Raw genomic sequence first — 18,911 nt, 5'->3', positions numbered from 1 at the left:
TCCTAAAAATCTAAATTAGAAGTGACTCTGCATTCGAAGAATAAGAACTTGCCTAAAGATGAGAGTAGATAAAATTTTTTTCCTGGCATTAATATAGTGTAAAGTGCCCAGCACCAAGGAAATGTCAAGCAAAAGTTGAAATTATGAGTTTCATTTTAGCAGCCCCCACTATCCCTTCTAGACAAAAATCAGTATCTAAAGACAGTTTAAAAAAAACCCCTAAAGTAAGAATATGCTCAGCACATCTCCAGTTTAAAGACAAATCCCCAATTTCTTTTGTCTAATTTCTTTTGTCTAATATTTGGTTGATTAGAAGACTTGAAGAATATGTCATTTATCTTTTCTTCTCATTTTTGCTTTTGAATCAGCGTGAGTCTTTTCCTTCTCTTTTCACTTATCCCTCCAAATGTTAAGTAAATAAAATTAGCTAATTCATCTATTTGATTCTAATAAGATATTCCCCAATCACTCAAGAAAGTATCAAAAGCCAACTGATAAGCATTAAAAACTATACACAATAAATCTATCAGGCTCTGGAAGCAACTATAAAGCACTGATAAGCCAAAATTCTTTAAGAGAAAGACATACCAAGGAGTTCAAAGTGAGAGCAACATAAAAAACATATTTTAGAGTGATTAGTTAATAGATATGGTTTACTTATACTTTCTAGTAAAATAAACTTTCTATTTTTGGAACTATAATTTCTTAAAATCAAATTCATCTTAAATCAGTAAGCAGATGAAACCGAAAGAAGGCTAGTCAACTAAAAAGTATAGTTTATTTTAACAAGAAATGCACAAACAACTGTTTTAAATATTTTACTATTTCATATTATATAAGTCAAAGTTAGTCTTCCACATGTCCCTTTTAACCCTGAAATTTTTTATATATCACTCACAAATACATATGTATAGTTTCACAACAGAGTAAAATTTTGAACACTGTTATACATCATGTGAAATTAATCTGATAAAACCAATGGCAACCACTGTTAGTGATAGGGACAAAGTAAAGGGACAAATTAGGCAATTAAACAGTTAGTCCCACTAGGGGATTGTAAGTAAAGAAAAAAGTATGGGAGACCCCTGTAAGTTAATGGTCATTCAAGAAAGCAGGTTTGCTTAACCACAAAGCCAAGCAGGCCTGCTTAGCAACAAAACCCATGCATGAGACAAGCCCCAAAACAATAAAAACAATGGTGACATGAGACCCACATCCTGCCCAGTGAGCTCAGTAAGTTAATGATCCCTAGGACATGCTCTCTGCACACATAAAAAACAGTACTTTATGGAAAGGTGACATTTCAAAGTGAAAGACCTGAAATAATTTTTCCATAGTGCCATGACAGTCCTGGCTTGACCATGTAGGGACAAGAAAACTCCCCTGCCCAATCTGGAGGAGGAGCTGATGATGGAAGCATGACGTCTACTCAAGAATGAGGAAGAAGGTGGTCTTTTCACCCTCCCCACTTTTCCTTTGATTACAAAACTGTAGCCCACTAAGTTCTCAGGGCGCAGCACCTTCTTGCCCAGCCGCTTGTAAGCCTCACAAGCATCCTATTCTATTCTAATAAATCACTGCTTATCTATCACTTTGACTCTCGCTGAATTCTTTCTGTGCTGAGACATAAAAGACCGGGCTCCTTGGGGCCCCCCTGAAACGACACTTATCGGTTTCGGCAGTACCCATTACACGAGATACATCTGATTCTTGTTATTCGTGGCAGTGAAGTCCTATAATGTGCCATGAACACTGAATTAGCAAACAGTGAAGCACTGCTCCTATGGAAAATGCAGGGTTAGGTTCCTGTGAGCCTTTAGTCCATTTTCTCCAACTGATCAACATGTAACCTTGTTTTATGTGGGTTTCTAGCTAAAAACACTTTATTTAACACAGAATTGATTCGGTAACATTGCACTTGTGGCCAATAGCACTATAATTCATGCTGCAATGAAGCTTATCTAACACATTCATTTTCTTTGTAAGACACATCACAGCCTTCTTGTACTGAGGAACACTAAATAGACAGCACCTCGGCACTACATGTGGGGGCTATTTTAAACAGCAAAATCAACAAAAAGCATAAAAATGTGAAAAGTGTGTTATTAAATGGACTGTGAAAGGACACTTGTTACAGTATGAGAGCTGAAACAAGTACACTGCATCATGCCAATATCCTGTTCCTCTCCAAGCCTCCAACTACCAGTCTAGCATCCACCAATGACTCCTTCTGTATCACCGTCCGTATAATAGACATCAATGGTGATTATCTATTTCTACCATCCCTTCTGCATTTATTAGTTAAGCTTGTATATTAAGGAAGAATGTTCCCTTCTCTATTTATTCATTTATTTATAAATGCATAGATTTCTACTTTATTCAATGAGCTGTAATCTGATATTAACAGTATTTATTTTGTTGCTTACATTAGATTTGGTCAGTGGGCATGCATTCAGGCTGGCTTTGGGGTCCTTTTGACATGTTCCCACCATTCTTTGAATATTTCTTTACTTTCTGGAACAACATGATGTTACACGTTGATCTTATATGTTTGCTGCCCCAGTCCTAGAATTGGCCACTTATCCAAGCATCGCTGATTCCTTTTAGTGGAGGGTGGTATTTAGAAACCAAGATCTGAGCACTCATTGTGCTCATTACTATTGAGGTATCATTGCCTCTAGACCCTTTCAGTGTACACAACTAAGAAATTTATGTATGTATACACATATGTATATATATATTTATATTCATATATTCAAATATATAAACATTATAACCGTTGCTACATACAAATTTAAAAAGCTGTGAAATCATGCTGATAATTACAATTCTAACCCAGTGCCTCAGTGTTCTTTTCAGCTTTCAATTCTAATCCAGTGCCTCAGTGTTCTTTTCAGCTTCAATGTCTGTAAATCCCTTTGGACAGTGAGAAACCTGGCTTCCTTATCTTTAGTATATTTATTTGTTTGCTAAATCAAACAACTTATTTGCTCAGTATAACCAATCTCCCAACTACGCTTGGTGACACCTCTGCGCTCACTATTACTCTACATCTCTTCAGATGCCAGGCATGCTGCTCTCAACACCTCTGTGGCACTGCCTCTGGAGGTGATGGGAAGGGGAGATGAAGGGAAAGGAAGATGGGCTCTACAAGTATTTTTAATAATGAACCGGTCCTTTTTTTTTTTTTTAACATCTTTATTGGAGTATAATTGCTTTACAATGGTGTGTTAGTTTCTGCTGTATAACAAAGTGAATCAGCTATATGTATACATATATCCCCATATCTCCTCCCTCTTGCGTCTCCCTCCCACCCTCCCTATCCCACCCCTCTAGGTGGTCACAAAGCACCAAGCTGATCTCCCTGTGCTATGCGGCTGCTTCCCACTAGCTATTTTACATTTGGTAGTACAAGTAAGTCCATGCCACTCTCTCACTTTGTTCCAGCTTACCCTTCCCCCTCCCCGTGTCCTCAAGTCCATTCTCTACGTCTGCGTCTTTATTCCTGTCCTGCCCCTAGGTTATTCAGAATCATTTTTTTTTAAACTCCATATATATGTGTTAGCATACAGTATTTATTTTTCTCTTTCTGCCTTGCTTCACTCTGTCCATCCACCTCACTACAAATAACTCACTTTCGTTTCTTTTTATGGCTGAGTAATATTCCACTGTATTTATGTGCCACATCTTCTTTATCCATTCATCTGTCAATGGACACTTAGGTTACTTCCATGTCCTGGCTACTGTAAACAGAGCTGCAATGAACACTGTGGTACATGACTCTTTTTTGAATTATGGGTTTCTCCGGGTATATGCCCAGTAGTAGGATTGCTGGGTCATATGGTAGTTCTATTTATAGTTTTTTTTTTTTTTGCAGTACACGGGCCTCTCACTGCTGTGGCCTCGCCCACTGCAGAGCACAGGCTCCAGATGCGCAGGCTCACCGGCCATGGCTCACGGGCCTAGCCGCTCCGCTGCATGTGGGATCTTCCAGAACAGGGGCACGAACCCGTGTCCCCTGCATTGGCAGGCGGACTCTCAACCACTGTGCCACCAGGGAAGCCCTATTTTTAGTTTTTTAAGGAACTTCCAAACTGTTCTCCATAGTGGCTGTATCAGTTCACATTCCCACCAACAGTGCAAGAGGGTTCCCTTTTCTCCACACCCTCTCCAGCAGTTATTGTTTGTATGTTTTCTGATGATGGCCATTCTGACTGGTGTGAGGTGATACTTCATTGTAGTTTTGATTTGCATTTCTCTAATGATTAGTGATGTTGAGCACCCTTTCATGTGTTTGTTGACAATCTGTATATCTTTTTTGGAGAAATGTCTATTTAGGTCTTCTGCCCATTTTGGATTGCGTTGTTTGTTTTTTGATATTGAGCTGTATGAGCTGCTGGTATATTTTGGAGAAGAATTCTTTGTCAGTTGCTTCATTTGCAAATATTTTCTTCCATTCTGAGGGTGGTCTTTTCGCCTTGTTTATGGTTTCCTTTGCTGTGCAAAAGCTTTTAAGGTTCATTAGGTCCCATTTGTTTATTTTTGTTCTTATTTCCATTTCTCTAGGAGGTGGGTCAAAAAGGATCTTGCTGTGATTTATGTCATAGAGTGCTCTATGTTTCTCCTCTAAGAGTTTTATAGTGTCTGGCCTTAAATTTAAATTTAATCCTTTTTTTTTTTTTTTTTGCGGTACACGGGCCTCTCACTGTTGTGGCCTCTCCCGTTGCGGAGCACAGGCTCCGGACACGCACGCTCAGCGGCCATGGCTCATGGGCCTAGCCGCTCTGTGGCATGTGGGATCTTCCCGGACTGGGGCATGAACCCGTGTCCCCTGCATCGGCAGGTGGACTCTCAACCATTGCGCCACCAGGGAAGCCCCTTTAATCCATTTTGAGTTTATTTTTGTGTATGGTGTTAGGGAGTGTTCTAATTTCATTCTTTTACATGTAGCTGTCCAGTTTTCCCAGCACCATTTATTGAACAGGCTGTCCTTTTTCCATTGTATATTCTTGCCTCCTTTGTCACAGATACAGTGACCATATTTGCGTGGGTTTATCTCTGGGCTTTGTATCCTGTTCCATTGATCTATCTTTCTGTTTTTGTGCCAGTACCATACTGTCTTGATTACTGTAGCTTTGCAGTATAGTCTGAAGTCAGGTAGCCTGATTCCTCCAGCTCCGTTTTTCTTTCTCAAGATTGCTTTGGCTATTCGGGGTCTTTTGCATTTCCATACAAATTGTAAAATTTTCTGTTCTAGTTCTGTGAAAAATGCCTTTGGTAGCTTGACAGGGATTGCACTGAATCTGTAGATTGCTTTGGGTAGTATAGTCATTTTCACAATGTTGATTCTTCCAAACCAAGAATATGGTATATCTCTCCATCTGTTTGTATCATCTTTAATTTCTTTCATCAGTGTCTTATAGTTTTTTGCATACATGTCTTTTGTCTCCTTAGGTAGGTTTATTCCTAGATATTTTATTCTTTTTGTTGCAGTGGTAAATGGGAGTGTTTTCTTAAATTTTCTTTCAGATTTTTCATCACTAGTGTATAGGAAATGCCAGAGATTTCTGTGCATTAATTTTGTATCCTGCTACTTTACCGAATTCATTGATTAGCTCTAGTAGTTTTCTGGTAGCATCTTTAGGATTCTCTATGCATAGTATCATGTCAACTGCAAACAGTGACAGCTTTACTTCTTTTCCGATTTGTATTCCTTTCATTTATTTTCTTCTCTGATTGCTGTGGATAAAACTTCCAAAACTATGTTGAACAATAGTGCTGAGAGTGGACAACCTTGTCTTGTTCCTGGTCTTAGAGGAAATGGTTTCAGTTTTTCACCATTGAGAACCATGTTGGCTGTGGGTTTGTCATATATGGCCTTTATTATGTTGAGGTAAGTTCCTTCTATGCCTACTTTCTGCAGGGTTTTTTTTATCATAAATGCGTGTTGAATTTTGTCGAAAGTTTTTTCTGCATCTATTGAGATGATCATATGGTTTTTCTCCTTCGGTTTGTTAATATGGTTTATCACATTGACTGATCTGCATATACTGAAGAATCCTTGCATTCCTGGGATAAACCCCACTTGATCATGGTGTATGATCCTTTTAATGTGCTGTTGGATTCTGTTTGCTAGTATTCTGTTGAGCATTTTTGCATCTGTGTTCATCAGTGATACTGGCCTGTAGTTTTCTTTCTTTGTGACATCTTTGTCTGATTTTGATATCAGGGTGATGGTGGCCTCGTAGAATGAGTTTCAGTGTTCCTCCCTCTGCTATATTTTGGAAGAGTTTGAGAAGGATTGATGTTATCTCTTCTCTAAATGTTTGAAAGAATTCGCCTGTGAAGCCATCTGGTCCTGGGCTTTTGTTTGTTGGAAGATTTTTAATCACAGTCTCAATTTCAGTGCTTGTGATCGGTCTGTTTATATTGTCCTCCTGATTCAGTCTTGGCAAGTTGTGCTTTTCCAAGAATTTGTCCATTTCTTCCAGGTTGTCCATTTTATTGGCATATAGTTGCCTGTAGTAATCTCTCATGATCTTTTGTATTTCTGCAGTGTCAGTTGTTACTTTTCCTTTTTCATTTCTATTCTATTGATTTGAGTCCTCTCGCTTTATTTCTTGAGTCTGGCTAATGGTTTGTCAATTTTGTTTATCTTCTCAAACAACCAGCTTTTAGTTTTATTGATCTTTGCTATCGTTCCCTTCATTTCTTTTTCATTTATTTCTGAACTGATCTTTATGATTTCTTTCCTTCTGCTAACTTTGGGTTTTTTTTTTGTTCTTCTTTCTCTAATTGCTTTAAGTGTACGGTTAGGTCGTTTGAGATGTTTCTTGTTTTTTGAGGTAGGATTGTATTGCTATAAACTTCCCTCTTAGAACTGCTTTTGCTGCATCCCATAAGTTTTGGGTCCTCGTGTTTTCATTGTGATTTGTTTCTAGGTATTTTTGATTTCCTCAGTGATCTCTTGTGAACCGGTACTTTTAAAAGACACTAAAATTTTCAATACAAGTAAACTCTCTAAGGTCTAGGTTTTATCATATGGTGTTGTTAAGCAGAACTATATGACAGAAAGACAGAATTACCAGCAGGGCTAGCTAATAATTTGTGGTGCCTAGTGCAAAAGGAGAACAGGGGGCCTCTTCTGAAAAAATTATTAATGGTTTCAAGACAGTGAGAGCAGAGCATTAGGCCAAGTTAAAGACCTATGAGACTACACAGGTTGCATGTCCCTGAAGCTGGCACTGACTACCCCAAAGCACAAGTCAGTGTGGACCTGGTAACACAGGGCTTTATAATGATGCTGACAGTTCATAAATGTCCTTAAATTTATGTCTGTCACTACAAATGCAATATGGCTTTAATGGTCTTTGGCAGTGAAATGCCTGGAGTGTACCAGACAGGAGTTTTTCCTCATTAGGGAATAGAAATGTGGCAACCTCCACTTTCAGTGATAAAGTTTTTTTCACTAAAAATGAAGAGAGAGAGTTCTATATATGTTGAGCATCTTCTATGTGCAAAGTAGTATATTAAGCAATTTGGAATATATAAATAGACACTGTTACAGACTCCTAGGAGTTCAAAACCCAGGTAAGATTACTGACCATCTGAACTTGATACATCCATCTAGGTGGGACTTAAAATTATTTCTAGGTTTTTCCATTTGTTTCACTTTCTTGGCTTGAAGAGATACTACATTCAAAAATATTCACTTTTCTATTTCACAGGTAACATTTTCAAGCTTACAGGCACTAATATTTGCAATCTGCTCATCAAAAGCCTTTCAAAATGCTGTCTAGAGCTTTTTTGGTCTGAGGTTTCTTGCACTTCAGAAGCATCTTTTGGCTGCAAATTGGTATTCTATTCTAATGCTTCACAGTGATTTAAAAAAATCACATCAAGGCAGACAGCTGTTACACAGCCTGTGGGCACCAGCAGTTTAATGTGGCTCCATCATGTGCCTGGACAGAATTTTACATTTAATCATTGACTGCACCCTTCAGGGCTGCAATACAGAATCATCTATTGGGATGCTACTTCATAAAAACACCCGTAAAATGGTATTGACTCAACTGTCATAAAATTTAAAGTGTAAATTAATTAAGAAAAAAAAGGGGGGTGGGGTGGGGAAAATGGCCAATTAAAAAAATATCAGGTAATCTAATAGTAAATTATAGTGTTTTTTTTAAAAAAAGACAAGTGTAAAACACTGTGTTCTCACTTGAAATATCTTCCCTCCCATTTTCCTTCCTTTGTTCCTTCCTTCTGAAACCTGTCTAGAAAATAATTCCTAAAATCTTCTCCTCCATGCATAAGTTTAGATTTGCTAGTGAACACTAAGCAAGTTGCTTGTAATTAGTAGAAGCTGTCACTAGGTGAACCAACATAGAGATAGCCAGATTTTCTAAAGGCACAGAACAAAAAGACACACATGATTTTCCTTTACTATGATTTAAAGCAAAAATTAACTATACTTATTAAAATCACCTGGATTAAACACCCTAAGAGGAGGCTTTTTGCTTTGCCAATGGCTTCTTTCCAGCAAGACATAACCAACTGCTTCCAAATTAATAGAGTGAGGGTACTTAACTGCACTTCTAGACCACTATCAGTTTTCTACATTTTCAGAATCGTTCTAAAAGTTTAAAATTGAAGATAGAAGAAACACTGCGATTCTCTTTTCCCAACTCAAAAGGTTTCTCAGCCCCTGAACACTGTCTAAACACTCAGCCTTCTCTTGTACACATCTGTATGTAAACCTTGAGTTACCCATTAACACTTTCCTTAGCACTTCTTTTTCAACATTTTACCATCAAGCCCTCGATACAAGTTTCTTTCTAGAAGTCCAGATATACCAAGTTCCAACTATATCTGAATATAACTTTAAAAACATCAGTAAATGGAGCATAAAGTTTTTATGCAGAGATATGAAGCCGTTTTGTCAGAACACAGCTACCAAATTGTTATTAACTGTTAAGTGTACTATGTGAACAAGGACAGCTCTCCAGAGGGCTGCAATGGGGTCATGACAGGAGAACTGGGAACAGGGAGGTGTCTTTAATCAGCCTCATGTTCGTTATCCATAATATCATGCCTTTCTCCTTGTACACCCTTTTGGTTGTATAATATACATATTCTTAATTCTTGCTGTCATGGCCCCTTTACAATTTTCCTATAGAGACTATATTTGCTGCTCCTGTTTTCTTGAAATCCTTATTTTTTCAGTTGGTGGTAAGCCAGGATAATGTCCCATAGTGGCATTTCATAACGCCTATAAAATTAAGCTTTTAATGTTACAGCAATGTCTGTGTTGCTTTTGACTCGCTGGTTACAGCAGTAAGAAATTTAAAGCAAAAGGAGGACGAGGGGAAGATGGCGAAAGAGTAAGACGCAGAGATCACCTTCCTCCCCACAGATACACCAGAAATACATCTACACGTGGAACAACTCCTACAGAACACCTACTGAACGCTGGCAGAAGACCTCAGACCTCCCAAAAGGCAAGTAACTCCCCACGTACCTGAGTAGGGCAAAAGAAAAAAGAAAAAACAGAGACAAAAGAACAGGGACGGGACCTGCACCAGTGGGAGGGAGCCGTGAAGGAGGAAAGGTTTCCATACACTAGGAAGCCCCTTCGCGGGCGGAGACTGCGGGTGGCGGAGGGGGGAAGCTTCGGAGCTGCGGAGGAGAGCACAGCAACAGGGGTGCTGAGGGCAAAGCGGAGAGATTCCCGCACAGAGGATCGGGGCCGACCGGCACTCACCAGCCGAGAGGCTTGTCTGCTCACCCGCCGGGGCGGGTGAGCTGGGAGCTGAGGCTCGGGCTTCGGTCGGATCCCAGGGAGAGAACTGGGGTTGGCGGTGTGAACACAGCCTGCAGGGGGTTAGTGCACCACAGCTAGCCGGGAGTACGGGTAAAAGTCTGGACCTGCCGAAGAGGCAAGAGACTTTTTCTTCCCTCTTTGTTTCCTGGTGCGTGAGGAGAGGGGATTAAGAGTGCTGCTTCAAGGAGCTCCAGAGAAGGGTGCGAGCTGCGGCTAAAAGCGCGGACCACAGAGACGGGCATGAGACGCTAAGGCTGCTGCTGCCGCCACCAAGAACCCTGTGTGCGAGCACAGGTCACTATCCACACCCCCCTTCTGGGGAGCCTGTGCAGCCCGCCACTGCCACGGTCCCGGGATCCAGGGACAACTTCCCCGGGAGAAGGCACGGCGCACCTCAGGCTGGTGCAACGTCACGCCGGCCTCTGCTGCCACAGGCTCGCCCCGCACTCCGTGCCCCTCCCTCCCCCCGGCCTGAGTGAGCCAGAGCCCCCGAATCAGCGGCTCCTTTAACCCCGTCCTGTCTGAGCGAAGAACAGACGCCCTCCGGCAACCTACACGCAGAGGCGGGGCCAAATCCAAAGCTGAGCCCCTGGGAGCTGTGAGAACAAAGAAGAGAAAGGGAAATCTCTCCCAGCAGCCTCAGAAGCAGCGGATTAAAGCTCCACAATCAACTTGATGTACCCTGCATCTGTGGAATACATGAATAGACAACGAATCATCCCAAACTGAGGAGGTGGACTTTGAGAGCAAGATTTATGATTTTTTCCCCTTTTCCTCTTTTTGTGAGTGTGTATGTGTATGCTTCCGTGTGAGATTTTGTCTTATAGTTTTGCTTCCACCATTTGTCCTATCCGTCCATTAAAAATTTTTTTTCTTAATAATTATTTTTTATTTTAATAACTTTATTTTATTTTACTTTATCTTCTTTCTTTCTTTTTTTCCTTCCTTCCCTCCCTCCCTCCCTCCCTCTCTCTCTCTCTTTCTTCTTCTACTAATTCTTTCATTCTACTTTTTCCCCCTTTTATTCTGAGCCGTGTAGATGAAAGGCTCTTGGTGCTGCAGCCAGGTGTCAGTGCTGTGCCTCTGAGGTGGGAGAGCCAACTTCAGGACACTGGTCCACAAGAGACCTCCCAGCTCCACATAATATCAAATGGCGAAAATCTCCCAGAGATCTCCATCTCAACACCAGCACCCAGCTTCACTCAACGACCAGCAAGCTACAGTGCTGGACATCCTATGCCAAACAACTAGCAAGACAGGAACACAACCCCACCCATTAGCAGAGAGGCTGCCTAAAATCATAATAAGTCCACAGACACCCCAAAACACACACCAGATGTGGACCTGCCCACCAGAAAGACAAGATCCAGCCTCATCCATCAGAACACAGGCACTAGTCCCCTCCACCAGGAAGCCTACACAACCCACTGAACCAACCTTAGCCACTGGGGACAGACACCAAAAACAACGGGAACTACGAACCTGCAGCCTGCAAAAAGGAGACCCCAAACACAGTAAGATAAGCAAAATGAGAAGACAGAGAAACACACAGCAGATGAAGGAGCAAGATAAAAACCCACCAGACCTAACAAATGAAGAGGAAATAGGCAGTCTACCTGAAAAAGAATTCAGAATAATGATAGTAAAGATGATCCAAAATCTTGGAAACAGAATAGACAAAATGCAAGAAACATTTAACAAGGACCTAGAAGAACTACAGATGAAACAAGCAACAATGAACAATACAATAAATGAAATTAAAAATACTCTAGATGGGATCAATAGCAGAATAACTGAGGCAGAAGAACGGATAAGTGACCTGGAAGATAAAATAGTGGAAATAACTACTGCAGAGCAGAATAAAGAAAAAAGAATGAAAAGAACTGAGGACAGTCTCAGAGACCTCTGGGACAACATTAAACGCACCAACATTCGAATTATAGGGGTTCCAGAAGAAGAAGAGAAAAAGAAAGGGACTGAGAAAATATTTGAAGAGATTATAGTTGAAAACTTCCCTAATATGGGAAAGGAAATAGTTAATCAAATCCAGGAAGCACAGTCCCATACAGGATAAATCCAAGGAGAAATACGCCAAGACACATATTAATCAAACTGTTAAAAATTAAATACAAAGAAAACATATTAAAAGCAGCAAGGGAAAAACAACAAATAACACACAAGGGAATCCCCATAAGGTTAACAGCTGATCTTTCAGCAGAAACTCTGCAAGCCAGAAGGGACTGGCAGGACATATTTAAAGTGATAAAGGCGAAAAAGCTGCAATCAAGATTACTACCCAGCAAGGATCTCACTCAGATTTGATGGAGAAATTAAAACCTTTACAGACAAGCAAAAGCTGAGAGAGTTCAGCACCACCAAACCAGCTTTACAACAAATGCTAAAGGAACTTCTCTAGGCAAGAAACACAAGAGAAGGAAAAGACCTACAATAATGAACCCAAAACAATTAAGAAAATGGGAATAGGAACATACATATCGATAATTACCTTAAATGTCAATGGACTAAACGCTCCCACCAAAAGAAACAGATTGGCTGAATGGATACAAAAACAAGACCCATATATATGCTGCCTACAAGAGACCCACTTCAGACCGAGAGACACATACAGACTGAAAGTAAGGGAATGGAAAAAGATATTCCATGCAAATGGAAACCAAAAGAAAGCTGGAGTAGCAATTCTCATATCACACAAAATAGACTTTAAAATAACGACTATTAGAAGAGACAAAGAAGGACACTACATAATGATCAAGGGATCGATCCAAGAAGAAGATATAACAATTGTAAATATTTATGCACCCAACATATGAGCACCTCAATACATAAGGCAAATACTAACAGCCGTAAAAGGGGAAATCAACAGTAACACATTCATAGTAGGGGACTTTAACACCCCACTTTCACCAATGGACAGATCATCCAAAATGAAAATAAATAAGGAAACACAAGCTTTAAATGATACATTAAACAAGATGGACTTAATTGATATTTATAGGACATTCCCATCTGAAAATAACAGAATACACATTTTTCTCAAGTGCTCATGCAATATTTTGCAGGATAGATCATATCTTCAGTCACAAATCAAGCCTTGGTAAATTTAAGAAAAGTGAAATTGTATCAAGTATCTTTTCCGACCACAACGCTAAGAGACTAGATATCAATTACAGGAAAAGATCTGTAAAAAATACAAACACATGGAAGCTAAACAATACTTAATAACGAAGTGATCACTGAAGAAATCAAAGAGGAAATCAAAAAATACCTAGAAACAAGTGACAATGGAGACACGACGACTCCAAACCTATGGGATGCAGCAAAAGCAGTTCTAAGAGGGAAATTTATAGCAATACAATCCTACCTTAAGAAACAGGAAACATCTCGAATAAACAACCTAACCTTGCACCTAAAGCAATTAGAGAAAGAAGAACAAAAAAACCCCAAAGTTAGCAGAAGGAAAGAAATCATAAAAATCAGATCAGAAATAAATGAAAAAGAAATGAAGGAAACAATAGCAAAGATCAATAAAACTAAAAGCTGGTTCTTTGAGAAGATAAACAAAATAGATAAACCATTAGCCAGACTCATCAAGAAAAAAAGGGAGAAGACTCAAATCAATAGAATTAGAAATGAAAAAGAAGAAGTAACAATGGACACTGCAGAAATACAAAAGATCATGAGAGGTTACTACAAGCAACTCTGTGCCAATAAAATAGACAACCTGGAAGAAATGGACAAATTCTTAGAAATGCACAACCTGCCAAGACTGAATCAGGAAGAAATAGAAAATATGAACAGACCAACCACAAACACTGAAATTGAAACTGTGATTAAAAATCTTCCAACAAACAAAAGCCCAGGACCAGATGGCTTCACAGGCGAATTCTATCAAGCATTTAGAGAAGAGCTAACACCCATCCTTCTCAAACTCTTCCAAAATATAGCAGAGGGAAGAACACTCCCAAACTCATTCTACGAGGCCACCATCACCTTGATACCAAAACCAGACAAGGGTGCCACAAAGAAAGAAAACTACAGGCCAATATCACTGATGAACATAGATGCAAAAATCCTCAACAAAATACTAGCAAACAGAATCCAACAGCACATCAAAAGGATCATACACCATAATCAAGTAGGGTTTATTCCAGGAATGCAAGGATTCTTCAGTATACGCAAATCAATCAACGTGATACACCGTATTAACAAAATGAAGGAGAAAAACCATATGATCATCTCAGTAGATGCAGAAAAAGCTTTTGACAAAATTCAACACGCATTTATGATAAAAACCCTGCAGAAAGTAGGCATAGAGGGAACTTTCCTCAACATAATAAAGGCCATATATGAGAAACCCACAGCCAACATGGTTCTCAATGGTGAAAAACTGAAACCATTTCCTCTAAGATCAGGAACAAGAAAAGATTGTCCACTCTCTGCACTACTGTTCAACATAGTTTTGGAAGTTTTAGCCACAGCAATCAGAGAAGAAAAATAAATAAAAGGAATGCAAATCGGAAAAGAAGTAAAGCTGTCACTGTTTGCAGTTGACATGATACTATGCATAGAGAATCCTAAAGATGCTACCAGAAAACTACTAGAGCTAATCAATGAATTCGGTAAAGTAGCAGGATACAAGATTAATGCACAGAAATCTCTGGCATTCCTATACACTAATGATGAAAAATCTGAAAGAAAAATCAAGAAAACACTCCCATTTACCATTGCAACAAAAAGAATAAAATATCTAGGAATAAACCTACCTAAGGAGACAAAAGACCTGTATGCAGAAAATTATAAGACACTGATGAAAGAAATTAAAGATGATACAAATAAATGGAGAGATATACCATGTTCTTGAATTGGAAGAATCAACATTGTGAAAATGACTGTACTACCCAAAGCAGTCTACAGATTCAGTGCAATCCCTATCAAACTACCACTGCATTTTTCACAGAACTAGAACAAAAAATTTCACAATTTGTATGGAAACACAAAAGACCCCGAATAGCCAAAGCAATCTTGAGAAAGAAAAACAGAGCTGGAGGAATCAGTCTCCCTGACTTCAGACTATACTACAAAGCTACAGTAATCAAGAGAGTATAGTACTGGCACAAAAACAGAAAGATAGATCAATGGAACAGGATACAGATCCCAGAGATAAACCTACGCACATATGGTCACCTTATCTTTGATAAAGGAGGCAGGAATGTACAGTGGAGAAAGGACAGCCTCTCCAATAAGGGGTGCTGGGAAATGTACCTGTCCAGGGAAACTGGACAGGTACATTTAAAAGTATGAGATTAGATCACTCCTTAACACCATACACAAAAATAAGCTCAAAATGGATTAAAGACCTAAATGTAGGGCCAGAAACTATCAACCTCTTAGAGGAAAACATAGGCAGAACACTCTATGACATAAATCACAGCAAGATCCTTTTTGACCCACCTCCTAGAAAAATGGAAATGAAAACAAAAATAAACAAATGGGAACTAATGAAACTTCAAAGCTTTTGCACAGCAAAGGAAACCATAAACAAGACCAAAAGACAACCCTCAGAATGGGAGAAAATATTTGCAAATGAAGCAACTGACAAAGGATTAATCTCTAAAATTTATATGCAGCTCATGCAGCTCAATAACAAAACAACAAACAACCCAATCCAAAAATGGGCAGAAGATGTCAATAGACATTTCTCCAAAGAAGATATACAGATTGCCAACAAACACATGAAAGAATGCTCAACATCATTAATCATTAGAGAAATGCAAATCAAAACTACAATGAGATATCATCTCACACCAGTCAGAATGGCCATCATCAAAAAATCTAGAAACAATAAATGCTGGAGGCGGTGTGGAGAAAAGGGAACACTCTTGCACTGCTGGTGGGAATGTGAATTGGTACAGCCACTATGGAGAACAGTGGTTCCTTAAAAAACTAGAAATAGACCTACCATATGACCCAGCAATCCCACTACTAGGCATATACCCTGAGAAAACCATAATTCAAAAAGAGTCATGTACCAAAATGTTCACTGCAGCTCTATTTACAGTAGCCCTTAGATGGAAACAACCTAAGTGTCCATCATTGGATGAATGGATAAAGAAGATGTGGCACATATATATAATGGAATATTACTCAGCCATAAAAAGAAACGAAATTGAGCTATTTGTAATGTGGACAGACCTAGAGTCTGTCATACAGAGTGAAGTAAGTCAGAAAGAGAAAGACAAATACCGTATGCTAACACATATATATGGAATTTAAGAAAAAAAATGTCATGAAGAACCTAGGGGTAAGACAGGAATAAAGACACAGACCTACTAGAAAATGGACTTGAGGATATGGGGAGGGGGAAGGGTAAGCTGTGATAAAGCGAGAGAGAGGCATGGACATGTATACACTACCAAACGTAAGGTAGATAGCTAGTGGGAAGCAGCCGCATAGCACAGGGAGATCAGCTTGGTGCTTTGTGACCGTCTGGAGGGATGGGATAGGGACGGTGGGAGGGAGGGAGGGAGACGCAAGAGGGAAGAGATATGGGAACATATGTATATGTATAACTGATTCACTTTGTTATAAAGCAGAAACTAACACACCATTGTAAAGCAATTATACTCCAATAAAGATGTATAAAGAAAAAAGAAGAAATTTAAAGCTAAAAATGAATGGGGAGAATGCAAATTCTTCATCTGATTGCCCGTGTGATCTATGCCTTGTTACTCTTGGTAGGAAAACTATGGTGTCTATGGCTGTGAAATTTCTATTCTGTGGTATCTGTTACCCTGCTCTGCTGCTGGGAAGTAGTGTCTTCACTGTTCTCTGGTTGCCCCAGTGAGTTAAATGCAAATACTATTTTTCTTTTGTTGTTATTAGTATTACTTATTGCATCTTTGTTTCTATTGTATTAAGTTTTTGAAACAATCTCAAAGTCACAGAAAAATTCCCAAGTGTGGTACAAATAACTATATTCCTGAAGTATAATATTTGAAAGTAAATTGGGAACAAGATGTCCCAATACCCCCAGAATACTCTAAGTATTTCCTACAACAAGGATATTTTCTTGGATAACAGTAATACAACCATCAAAATCAGGAAACTAACATTGGCACTTTACTGTTGTCTAATCCTAGGCTCCATCCCAGCTTCCTGTGAGCCTCCGGTCACAGCATTTCCATCAGCTGATCAACACATGACCTTCCTTTATGTGTATTCTGTTTAAGGTGTCTCTCTCTCTCTCTCTCAATAAATAGGCAGATTATTCATTATCATGAAACTCATGGCTCATAGCTCATGTCTGAATGAAGCTAACCTAACACATGCCTTTTCTAATCAAACTGTCAAAAATTAAATACAAAGAAAACATATTAAAAGCAGCAAGGGAAAAACAACAAATAACACACAAGGGAATCCCCATAAGGTAAGGCACAGCATAGCCTTCCTGCACTCAGGAACACTACACACAACACTTCAGTACTATGCTTAGAGGCCATTTTAAACAGTGAAATCACCAACAAACAGCACAAAACTGCAAAAATCGTGGCCATTAAACAGACTGTGAAAAGGACATGTGCACACACCATTGCATTTGTTATCGTTTGTTACATTTACAATTATTTCTATCTCTACCAATATGTTGAAAACCACAAGTTCACACCAGTATCTCCTATTCCCAAACACCATGGGGTACATTCGAATTTTCTCCTTTTTCATATTTGTCATTCCCTTTTCAGATAACAGAAAACCCAGCTCCCATTATCCTTAATATTATCTGCTTATTAGATCCACCCCTTGCAAGTTACTGACCCTGTGTTGCTGTCCTCGTCTCCACACCCCTCAGACACATCCTCCTCGCCCTACTGAGCTCTGACATCTGGTGCCAGGTCAGCCGTCAGTGAGAACGCCTTCCTCACACATCTGGGCTGCAGCAGCCTGAACCACACCACCACCTCCTCCCCGAGAACACCCTTCTCCCTGTGCTCTGGGCCCTGCGGCTCCCTGTGTCCCTCGTGTGGATGCCTGCGTTGCTCAGTAGCTCCTAATGTATTTTGGACTGAATTGTTCCAGAAAGGTGGAAGAGAAGAGGAAGGATAATGCAAATGATTTTGATGGCTGATTTTCTAGTCACTATCTCCTTAGTATTTTTAAAAATAGAGATCATTAAGCAATTTAGGTCCTTAAGTTGGGCCAATAATTTAAAAAATTTGAGAAAAAAATACACTGTGCCAGAAATGTGGTGTAAATATCCTTTGACCTTTAAGGAAATCCATTATTTTATATCCTTGATAATTTCCCTTTAGTTGATAGTTCTGCTTTATGTTATTAGTAGCACAGTTGTTGTGCTCAGTGGAATCCTAGTCACAGCAGCTGACTGGACATGCATTTATCGATCCCCATTTGGCCTCGTACTGGTAATACTGGAATCCAGGCAGTTTTTGGCAGGGTGGTGGAAATGTGCCTTAACGACCAGGAAGTACAGGAATGGCTTTGTCAGGATTGTAGGTAAATAGGTAACTCTATGGCTTCTAAATTTTTCCTTCAGTGTTATGTTTCTATTTAAAAAAAAAAAAAAGACCACGATTGTAAATGAGATCTCAGTTTCTCCTAGAAAAGTAGTTCAGATGATTTCCTTCACTATCAGGAATATGTCACTCTTTCTCCACATTTACATTAATGTCAGTAAAGAATGCTCGTTGCTACTCTTTCTTTTTTCTTCAGAGGCTCTAGAACAGGGATAACAGACACATGGCTCCACGTCCTCCTCCCACACTCACTAGAGTATCTGGGTTGGAGCAGATCTGAGAAAGGAAACGCTGATGTAGATCACAAGCTCCTGGAACCAAACACCATGCTCACTTCCCATCATCCTCCACCTCCTGGCTCGCGAATGGAGAGATGAACATGTGAATAAACGTGATACTGGCAAAGAGGCTTGGACGTGCTGTCCTATCATTTCCATCCTCTCTATCTACAGACAGCATTCTAGGTGTCCCATTTTTAATTAAAAAAAATTCAAACCCATCAATTTGCAGTAAGACTCTTCTCATTAGAAACTGTTAAC

At 39.5% G+C, this 18,911-nt stretch overlaps 1 protein-coding gene across 1 annotated transcript in view; it reads right to left on the bottom strand.

Moving 5' to 3' along the window:
* ELP3 (elongator acetyltransferase complex subunit 3) overlaps positions 1-18,911 on the bottom strand; it is a 111,333-nt gene that overhangs the window by 35,094 nt on the left and 57,328 nt on the right. The window lies entirely within an intron of this gene.

Source organism: Leucopleurus acutus (genome assembly GCF_964270905.1).
Source record: "Leucopleurus acutus genome assembly, chromosome: 7".
Taxonomy (NCBI): Eukaryota; Metazoa; Chordata; class Mammalia; order Artiodactyla; family Delphinidae; genus Leucopleurus; species Leucopleurus acutus.
The sequence above is the reverse complement of the archived record's forward strand: the minus strand, read 5'-3'. Positions and strand labels throughout refer to the sequence as shown.